This window comes from Rattus rattus, chromosome 5 (assembly GCF_011064425.1).
Source record: "Rattus rattus isolate New Zealand chromosome 5, Rrattus_CSIRO_v1, whole genome shotgun sequence".
Classification (NCBI taxonomy): Eukaryota; Metazoa; Chordata; class Mammalia; order Rodentia; family Muridae; genus Rattus; species Rattus rattus.
In genome coordinates, this window is record NC_046158.1 from 61561504 (window position 1) to 61572821 (window position 11318).

General features: G+C 39.3%; 1 pseudogene; it reads left to right on the forward strand.

The window, feature by feature from the left end:
* The first annotated feature begins 340 nt into the window (after positions 1-340).
* LOC116900849 lies at positions 341-1260 on the forward strand (annotated as a pseudogene).
* The last annotated feature ends 10058 nt before the right edge of the window (positions 1261-11318 follow it).

The following is an 11318-nucleotide window of genomic DNA, read 5'->3' on the forward strand; positions in this document are numbered from 1 at the left end:
TGTGGGCTGAACAAGGACAACAGTAGATATGCCAAACCTTACCCAAATACTATAGGCATCAGAGAAAAGCTACAAGCAAGAGACGTGATTGTCCCTCAGGAAAGAGCACACCAACTGGCTGTCCAGTGCTAAAGGGTCGTCCATGGCAATATATGTATAAGTAACATTAAGCACACTGTGCAGGTTATATTTAGAAATATATATGTATGTATACATGTAACAAGCATACCATGTAATTTTTAATTAAAAAGAGGCCATAAACCTGGATCTAGGAGTGAAAGCCCTTTAGGACACACACAGTCCTGTCCTTCAGTCACTTGCCTCTTCTTTTTCTTTCAAAATGACACATGCCACTGTGTATTTTGCCAAGGACTTCTTGGCAGGTGGAGTGACTGTGGCCATCTGCAGTACGGCAGTAGCAGCCATCAGGTGGGTCAAGCTGCTGCTGCAGGTGCAGCATGTCAGCAGGCAAATCACATCAGATAAGCAATGCAAGGGCATTATAGACTACACGTTCATATCCCCAAGGAACAGGGAGTCCTGACTCCGTGGCATGAAAACCTGGCTGTTGTCATCAAATACTTCCTCCCACAGGCTTTCAATCTTGCCTTCAAAGATAAATATAAGCAGCTCTTTCTGGTGGTGTGGACAAGAGGACCCAGTTTTGGCACAACATTGCAGGGAACCTGGCATCAGGTGGTGCAGCTGGGGCCATGCCCTGTGCTTTGTGTAGCATCCTGATTTTCTCAGTACCAGTCTAGCAGTTGATGTGGGCAAAGCTAGAGTTAAAAGGAAATTCAAAGACCTTGGTGACTGCCTGGTTAAGATCTATAACTCTCATGGGATTAAGGGCCTGTACCAAGTTTGTAATGTGTCAGCACAGGACATTATCAGCTATGGAGCTACCTGCTCTGATATCTGTGACACTGCAAAGGAAATGCTTCCACATCCCACGAACCCACATCCTCATTAGCTGGATGATTACACATTCTGTCCTGCTGTTGCTAGCCTGACTTCCGATCCCTTTGACATGGTCTGCCACCTTATTGATGTGGTCTAAGGCCTTTGATGATGCAGTCAGGAACTGATGCGGCAAGGAACTGATATCATGTACACAGGCACCTGGGACTGCTGGCAGAAGTTGGCTTGTAATGAAGGAAATAAGGCTTTCCTTACCCGACCAAGGGTGCATGGTCCAATGTTCTCAGAGACATGGGTAGTCTCTTACTAGTATGTATGATGAGATCAATAATGTCCTAGGTGTTCTCCTTTAGAACAGGAGCGTTATATCATATACCATGTCTTGAACACTATGGACAGATTGTCTGCACTTGTCTGGTTTATCAATGGCAACACTTTACCAGTTTGAAAACTAGGAAGCAATCATATTCATCTGACAAGTGTTCTCTTAAAACCATTTCCATAATGACAGTAATGATGGAACTCAATTATATTTTTTGTTTCAATCAGTCCTGATAGTAAAAATTGAAGAGAAAATTCTAAAAAGAGGCCATGCAAACATTTTAAAAAACAGCACTAAGGGGTATGTGGAAGAGTTTGAAAGGAGAGGGAGAAGGGAGAAATGACGTAATTATATTATAATCTGAAAAATAAATAATTGCAAAGAGAGGACCATAAAGACAGATCACTCTGAGTGAGGCTATCAGTTCCCAGTGTTTTTGCCTATGCTCCCCACACTTGACAAGAAGGGAACCAAGAGGGCTTTGCCTTCCTAGCCAGATCCAGAAAAAAAGTGTTGACAGTCAGTTCACACATACAGTTCAGAGATTATGCAGTAAGTGTTAGGAGCCTGGAGAAACCTGAGTTGTGTCCACAGCACACACAGAACATTTCTTAAAGAACTTCTGGGAAACTTAGGGCTCTCATACACTACATAATTACAGAGAGCAGGTGATAAAAGAAGTGTGTTTGTGATAAGAGGAACACCAGAACAATGGGCCAAAGCATGCATTGTTTTTATCCAGACCAATGGTATCAGTGAAAACTGAAAGAAATAACAGCCACATATTTCTTTCCATACCTATTCAGTATTAGGATAGAGTAATAACTCTTGGTATAATCCAGAAGCTGGACATCTGCCTGGGATTTTCCTCAGTACTCATATTGTGGTTATATTTTATTATTGAAGCAGGTAATAGTTATGTTTTTCCTCATAATATTTAGTTTTATAGAGTGCATTATGTGAACACATAATATGGTGTGCACTATGAGATTGTTTTCTCATAAAATCCTATCCAAAGCATTATGGGGCTTAACCTTTGGGTTTTGCCTCTTTTGAGGAAGGGTTTATGCAGCTCAGGCTAAATTCAAACACTTTCTGTAGTCTAGAGTAGCCTATGAGCTCTTTATCTACAATCGTGGTGCTAGGGTTATATGTAAACCATCATACTAGGTTTCAAAACATTGTTTTAAGTTGCATAGTGTTTCTTCTTAGTTTCAGAACAAATCATAATGTACTATGTACATTCAATGCTATTGTCTCTGTCTAACAGGACAATATATTCTTGTTCTGCTTTTTTAGATCATGTGTTTCTTACATATTAGGATTCAGTGTCCAAACTACAGGATAAAAATAATCTTCTAACCAAATATCAGCAGTTCTTTTGGCCTCAGTGCTGCACATGATCAAGAAATGTACTTATCACCCCAAGACCTGGAATGAACTCTGCAATTGTAGGAAAGGTTGAGTTCATTCTCTTTTAGGCACATTATACTCTAGTGTTATATTACGTAAAGTATTTTTTTGTAAAGTTATTTTTTAAATACTATGTAAAATATTCTGTATGGAAATCCAAGTTTGAGTGACTGTGACCCAAACTCTTTTTTTATTGGATATTTCTTTATTTACACTTCAAATGTTTCCTTTCCTGGTTTCCTGTCCATAAGCCCCCATCCCATCCCCTCCCCTTCTTCTATAAGGGTGTTCCCCTCCCCATCCAGCCCCCCTTACTACCAGCCCACCAACATTCTCTTACACTGGGGTTCCAACTTTGGCAGGACAACGAGCTTCTCCTTCCACTGGTGCCCAACAAGGCCATCCTCTGCTACATATGCATTTGGAGCCCAGGGTCAGTCCATGTATAGTCTTTGGGGAGTGGTTTAGTCCCTGGAAGCTCTGGTTGGTTGCATTGTTGTTTTTATAGGGTTGCAAGTCCCTTCAGCTCTTTCAATCTTTTCTCTAATTCCTCTAATGAGAGTTCCATTCTCAGTTCAGTGGTTTGCCTCTGTATTTGACATGTTCTGGCTGTGTCTTTCAGGAGAGATCTATATCTGGTTCCTGTCAGCATGCACTTCTTAGCTTCATCAATCTTATCTAGTTTTGGTGGCTGTATATATATGGGTCACATGTGGGGCAGGCTATGAATGGCCGTTCCTTCAGTCTCTGCTCTAAACTTTGTCTCCATATCTCGTTCTATGAATATTTTTGTTCCCCCTTTTAAGAAGGACTCAAGAATCCACACTTTGGTTGTCTTTCTTCTTGAGCTTCATGTGGTCTGTGGATTGTATCTTGGGTAATTCGAGTTTTGGGGCTAATATCCACTTATCAGTGAGTACATACCATGTGTGTTTTTCTGTAATTGGGTTACCTCACTCAGAATTATATTTTCTAGTTCAATCTATTTGCCTATGAATTTCATGAAGTCATTGTTTTTGATAGCTGAGTAGTACTCCATTGTGTAGATGTACCACATTTTCTGTATCCATTCCTCTGTTGAAGGGCATCTGGGTTCTTTCCAGCTTCTGGCTATTATAAATAAGGCTGCAATGAACATAGTGGAGCATGTGTCTTTGTTATATGTTGGAGCATCTTTTGGGTATATGCCTAAGAGAAGTATAGCTGGGTCCTCAGGTAGTGCAATGTCCAGTCTTCTGAGGAAGCTCCAGACTGATTTCCAGAATGGTTGTACCAGTCTGCAATCCCACCAACAATGGAGGAGTGTTCTTCTTTTTCTACATCCTCACCAGCATCTGCTGTGGCCTGAGTTTTTGATCTTAGCCATTCTGACTGGTGTGAGGTGGAATCTCAGGGTTGTTTTGATTTGCATTTCCCTGATGACTAAGAATGTTGAACATTTCTTTAGGTGCTTCTCAGCCATTCGATATTCCTCAGCTGAGAATTCTGTGACCCAGACTCTTTTTCCACAGTGATAACTTATAATCTCATTTAACAACTACAAAATAACTGTTTGAAATTTGATAATATGACCCAAACACAGGGAAGGAATCTGTTTAGGGCACAGTGTAGACACTAATGAATGTCTTTCTTCTTGGGGACTTTGAGTTTTAGAATGTCTACCTTAGAGCTATAGTACATTCTTTGTACGATTAGAAGATGTTATCTTACAGAGAGGCAAAAGGAAGTCAATAAAGTTGAGATGTAGTTGAAGAAAGCCCCTAACACCATGGTGTACCAGCAAACAAGAAAACAAGTTTCTAACAAGGATATAGGGCAGCCTTAGTGGCTTGCTACAAATCTGTCTACACCCATGGGCAAATAATTGTGATGACTTCTATCCCCCTTTCACAGCAGAAAGCTTAAAAGTAAGATTAAGATCTGAGAAACTTAAAAGTTCACAGCTGTTTAGGTACCTGCAAAGGAAATGTAGATCACAAAGGATGTTCTGTGAATATATCATTTATGGATATTTCCTAGAGTCTACTCAGTCACTGAATGCTGCAACGATCGGGTTTTGTAAAAACTTACCTTGAGTGCATTACATTCTACATCTTTCCAGAGGTTTATACCATATATGGTATACATCTCTTCAGAGTGGGAATGTACATTTCTAGTCTCCACTTTGTCATTATATTCTGAAGACTAATTACTATAATGAATCTGGCTTGATAAAACACATGAAAATAACAGTGGCATAAAATATGTCCTGTTCAGCATTGCACTTTTACTCATTCACAATCTGTTTCTGGAGAAGTAAGAAAATATACCTACCCCATATGAAAGCTGAACAATCACGTCTATTATTTCCCTACTGTGTACCTGGAAAAAAATGTAAGGAAGAAGAGGGATCTGTGTTTAAAAGATATCCAGTTGTATAGATGAGAGATGTTTGGGAACAAGGAATGAAGGCAATTGAGAAGGAATTAGTTTTGACCAGTGGGTTGAATAGATGAATGAACTAACATAGCACTAACCATAATACACAGTGAAGAATGAGAGAATATATTACTTTCTGTGATATACTGAGGTTGTTATAGTTGAGAAAATCTGTCGAATGCCTCTAGCACTGGGGTCTCACCCTTCCTAATGCTGTGACCCTTTAACACAGTTCCTCATGTTGTGGTGACCCCCAACCATAAGATTATTTTCGTTGCTACTTCATAACTGTAATCTTTTCTACTGTTATGTATAATAACGTAAATGTCTGTTTTCTGATGTTCTTGGGTGACACCGTGAAAGGGTCATTTGACCCCTAAATGGGTCGCAGCCAACAGGTTGAGAAATGCTTCTCTAGAAGAATGCTGAGTCAGTGATCCTTGGATAAGAAGGTAAAAGCTGAGCAGTAAGTAACAGCTGCGTGGCAAAATGTGTATCGGAAGAGAGAGTGTGGTTAACGCCACAAATCATATTAAAGTAGCACTGAAACTGTGTTGACAGGCTAGAGGAAAGCCTAGTGTTCAGGGAGCCATAAATTTCATAAATGACAGCTACATCTACAATTTAGAATAACTTGATATTAGATTCTGTCTTCAGAAGTGGGAGTTTAAACATGGAGAGACATCAGAGCCAACATTTAAACCATTTGGGTGCCTTCAGTGTGGTTACTACAGTGGGGGTGGAAGACAGCATATACCTCGAACATTCCACCAACTAAATGTAGTAAGTTTTTAACACATTCAGGGAAAGGTACCATCATTTAGCTTCCTTATTTTCCCTTTTCCTTTCTGTGCCAGAGGACAAGAACACATAGAGGTTCATGCTGTGCTTTAATGCAGGGCACTTTCTCCTTTATTAGTTCTCTTAAAAGTCCTAGCTCGTACTGGAAAATGGTACCAGACTTCATTTTCCCAGCATTGAGTTAAGACACTTAGTTTAATTTCTTTTTCCAAGTGGCCATAAATCTCAAATGGAAGTGGAAACCAAGCACAATGCATAGTTGTTCATTCTACCCAAATAAGTTTGTTTCTTAGTTTTCTGTTTCATGCACGAAGAGTACAGTTCAGTTTTGTTTTAACTATCACAGAGAGTGGTTGTTACTGTTCCATTTTATGGACCTTAAAGTACAAATGATTCCAAATGATTTATTGTTTTAAAAGGGGGGGAGGGTGCTCTTTTACATTATGACAACTTCAGAAGAGACATTTTAAAATAGAGTACTATCCACTAAATAAAGTCAACATCAACAATATGAATAAGAAAAATTGGTGAGATAAAAATGTTTATAAAAATAAGAAAAATTCATGATGTAATTGTGAGATCTTGGGAATAAAATATTTACCTTATCTTGTATAAAATTTGTTATATTTTAAACAAAAACAAATAATCATTAAATTTTCTGAATATTGTAGGTTTGAATTTTCTCTTTGGTAGTCTGAATTAGGGGAAAAGGCTATAAGACCTCAAACGTACACGAAGAATGTAGGCAACTGGGGCAATCAAGGAGCAGAAGATACAGCCCCTTCAAAAGCACACCAAGTACATACAAGTAAAAGTATATGGGATACAGAAAATGTGGTACATCTACACAATGGAATATTACTCAGCTATCAAAAACAATGACTTTGTGAAATTCGTAGGCAAATGGTTGGAACTGGAAACTATCATCCTGAGTGAGCTAACCCAATCACAGAAAGACATACATGGTATGTACTCATTGATAAGTGGCTATTAGCCCAAATGCTTGAATTACCCTAGATGCCTAGAACAAATGAAACTCAAGACGGATGATCAAAATGTGAATGCAGATCGCTCATGAGAGACACAGCCAGAATACAGCAAATACAGAGGCGTATGCCAGCAGGAAACCACTGAACTGAGAACAGGACCCCTGTTGATGGAATCAGAGAAAGAACTGGAAGAGCTTGAAGGAGCTCGAGACCCCATATGTACAGCAATGCCAACCAACCAGAGTTTCCAGGGACTAAGCCACTACCCAAAGACTATACATGGACTGACCCTGGACTCTGACCTCGTAGGTTGCAATGAATATCCTAGTAAGAGCACCAGTGGAAGGAGAAGCCCTTGGTCCTGCTAAGACTGAACCCCTACTGAACTATACTGTTGGGGAGAGTTCAGCAATGAGTGTATGGGAGGGAGGGGAACACCCATAAGAAAGGGGAGGGAGGGGATGTTTGCCGGAAACCGGAAAGGGAATAACATTCGAAATGTATATAAGAAATACTCAAGTTAATAAAAAAAAAAAAAGTATATGGACTAGAAAGGTTATATTTAGGTATATATAAAATATTTACATATATTTATATAATATATAATTTATATAGTATCATACACACACATAAAATTAGTGAGATAAGAGGCCATGGATTTGATGGAAGGTGGAGAGAAATGTATGAATTGGAAGAAGGAGAAGAAGGGGGAAATATAACTAAATTATACTCTCAAAATAAAATTAAAAACAATTTGAATCTGCCTGCGCCAAGAGCTGAAAGCCAGTCGCCAGGAGCGCTGACACACCTGAGAGCAGAGGAACTCACCTGGAGACCTCTGGACATGGGAACGGAGGAACAGTCTGAAACAGGATCCTTCTGGTTTCTGCCTATGCCTGGAGCCAACCCTGTGACACAGTTCTCTGTACCCAGATCCTGCTGGAAGAAAGCCAATCTCCAGGAGTGCTGACACAGGTTTATAAGAGGGTCAAGGCACTGTCAGAGACAGCAAGACAAGCTAACACCAGAGATAACCAGATGGCAAGACACAAGGGCAGGAACCTAAGCAACAGAAACCAAGACTACTTGGCATCATTAGAGCCCAGTTCATCCACCAAAGAAAATATTTGATATCCAAATACACCAGAAAAGCAAGATTAGGATTTAAAATCACATTTCATGATGATGATAGAGGACTTTAAGAAGGACACAAATAATTCCCTTAAAGAAATACAGGACAACACAGGTAAACAGGTAGAGGCCCTTAAAGAGGAAATACAAAAATCCTGTATGGATTTACAGGAAAACACAACCAAACAGGTAAAGGAATTGAACAAAACCATCCAGGATTTAAAAATGAAGAGAGAAACAATAACGAAAGCAAAAAGGGAGACAACCCTGGAGATAGAAAACTTAGGAAAGATGATCAGGAGTCACAGATGCAAGCATCACCAACAGAATACAAAAGATAGAAGAGAGAATCTCAGGGGCAGAAAATACCACAGAAAATATTGACACAACTCCCAAAGATAATGTAAAGACCTCCACATCAAACCAGATATACTCAAACAAATAAAAGAAAAAGTGGTGAAGATCCTCAAACACATGTGCACTGAGGAAAATTTCCTGAACAGAACATCAATTTCTTTTTTTTTTTCCTTTTTTCTTTATTAACTTGAATATTTCTTATTTACATTTCTATTGTTATTCCCTTTCCCAGTTTCTGGGCCAACATCTCCCTAACCCCTCCCCCTCCCCTTCTATATGGGTAGAACATCAATTTCTTATGTGCTAAGATCAACCATAGACAAATGAGACCTCGTAAAATTACAAGCTTCTGTAAGGCAAAGGACACTGTCATTAGGACAAACACACAACCAACAGATTGGGAAAAGATCTTTACCAATCCTACATCTGATAGAGGGCTAATATCCAATATATACAAAGAACTCAACAAGTTAGACTCCAGAGAATCAAATAACCCTATTAAATATCAGGTACAGATCCAAACAAAGAGTTTTCAGCTGAGAAATATCGAATGGCTGAGAAGTACTAAAGAAATGTTCAACATCCTTAGTCATCAGGAAAATGCAAATCAAAACAACCCTGAGATTCCACCTCACACCAGTTAAAATGGCTAAAACAAAAACTTAGGTGACAAACAGATGTTGGTGAGGATGTAGAGAAAGAGAAACACTCCTCCATTGCTGGTAGGATTGCAAGCTGGTACAACCACTCTGGAAATCGGTCTGAAGATTTCTCACAAAACTGGACATAGTACTACCTGAGGACCCTGCTATACCACTCCTGGACATATACCCAAAAGATGTTCCAACATATAACAAAAAAACATTGCTCTACTATTTTCACAGCAGCCTTATTTATAACAACCAGAGGCTGGTAAGAACCCAAATGTCCTTCAACAGAGGAATGGATACAGAAAATGTGATACATCTAATGGAGTACTACTCAGCTATCAAAAACAATGATTTCATGAAATTCATAGGCAAAAGGATGGAACTTGAAAATGTCATCCAGGGTGAAGCAACCCAATTACAAAAAAAAAAAAAAAAACCCACACATAGAATGCACTCACTGATAAGTGGATATTAGCCCAAAAGCTAGAATTACCCAAGTTTCAATTCACAGACCACATGAAGTTCAAGAAAAAGGACAATCAAAGTGGAAATGCTTCAGTCCTTCTTAAAAGGGGGAACAAAAATATTCATAGGAGGAGATATGGAGACAAAGTTTGGAGCAGAGACTGAAGAAATGGTCATTGGCCCCTGCCCCACTTAGAAATCCAGCCCACATACATACAGCAATCAAAACTAGACAATATTGATGAAGCCAAGAAGTGCATGCTGACAGGAGCCTGATATAGATGTCTCCTGAGAGGCTCAGCCACAGCATGACAAATACAGAGGTGAATGCTAGCAGCAAACCACTGAACTGAGAAAGGGGTCCCCATTGGAGGAGTTAGAGAAAGGATTGAAGGAGCTGAAGGGGTTTGCAACCCCATGAGAACAACAATACCAACCAACTAGAGGTCCAAAGGACTAAACCACCATCCAAAGAGTACACATGGACAGACCTATGGCTCCTGCTGCATATGTAGCAGAGGATGACATTGTTGGGCACCAGAGGGAAGAAAAGCCCTTGATCCTGTCAAAACTGTATCCTCTATTGTAGGAGAATGTCAGGGCATAGAGCAGAAGGGTTGGGCTGTTGGGTTGGGAAAAGGGGATAACATTTGAAATGTAACTAAAAAATCCAATAAAAATAGTTTGAAAATATGACTCAACTGTTTTAACTGGATAATGAACATTATTTTTCCTTTCTAAAATTTGTTTTCATAGTCCTTCATGTCAACTTTCATTACAAATGACAAACCCTTCATCATTTTCCTCAAAATTTATTTCTTCTGACCCTTAGTGTGAAATTTGGGAAATTGTTTTTAGTATTATTCAATAATCAAATTCTAAGTTTGCTTATAAACACGTGTATAATATCTGTGTGATTACTGAGAGATTGTATTATCTCTTCTAGTCATGTTAAATCTGAATGTGAACAAAAAAATACTAAAAGATTTTAAGCAAAATCAAGACAATGTTAACAGTGATAAGTAAAAATGCATTTCTGTCACCTAAAGAAATGTTCAACATCTTTAGTCATAAGGAAAATGCAAATCAAAACAACCCTGAGATTCCACCTCACACCAGTGAGAATGGCTAAGATCAAAAACTCAGGTGACAGCAAATGCTGGCAAGGATGTGGAGAAAGAAGAACACTCCTCCATTGTTGGTGGGATTGCAGACTGGTACAACCATTCTGGAAATCAGTCTGGAGGTTCCTCAGAAAATTGGACATTGAACTAACTGAGGACCCAGCTATACCTCTCTTGGGCATATACCCAAAAGATGCTCCAACATATAACAAAGACACATGCTTCACTATGTTCATAGCAGCCTTATTTATGATAACCAGAAGCTGGAAAGAACCCAGATGCCCTTCAACAGAGGAATGGATACAGAAAATGTGGTACATCTACACAATGGAATATTACTCAGCTATCAAAAACAATGACTTTATGAAATTCATAGGCAAGTGGATGGAACTGGAAAATATCATCCTGAGTGAGGTAACCCAATCACAGAAAAACACACATGGTATGCACTCATTGATAAGTGGCTATTAGCCCAAATGCTTGAATTACCCTAGATGCACAGAACACATGAAACCCAAGAAGGATGACCAAAATACAAATGCTTCACTCCTTCTTAAAAGGGGAACAAGAATACCCTTGGGAGGGAATAGGGAGGCAAAGTTTAGAACAGAGGCAGAAAGAACACCCATTCAGAGCCTGCCCCACATGTGGCCCATACATATACAGCCACCAAACTAGATAAGATGGATGAAGAAAAGAAGTGCAGGCCGACAGGAACCGGATGTAG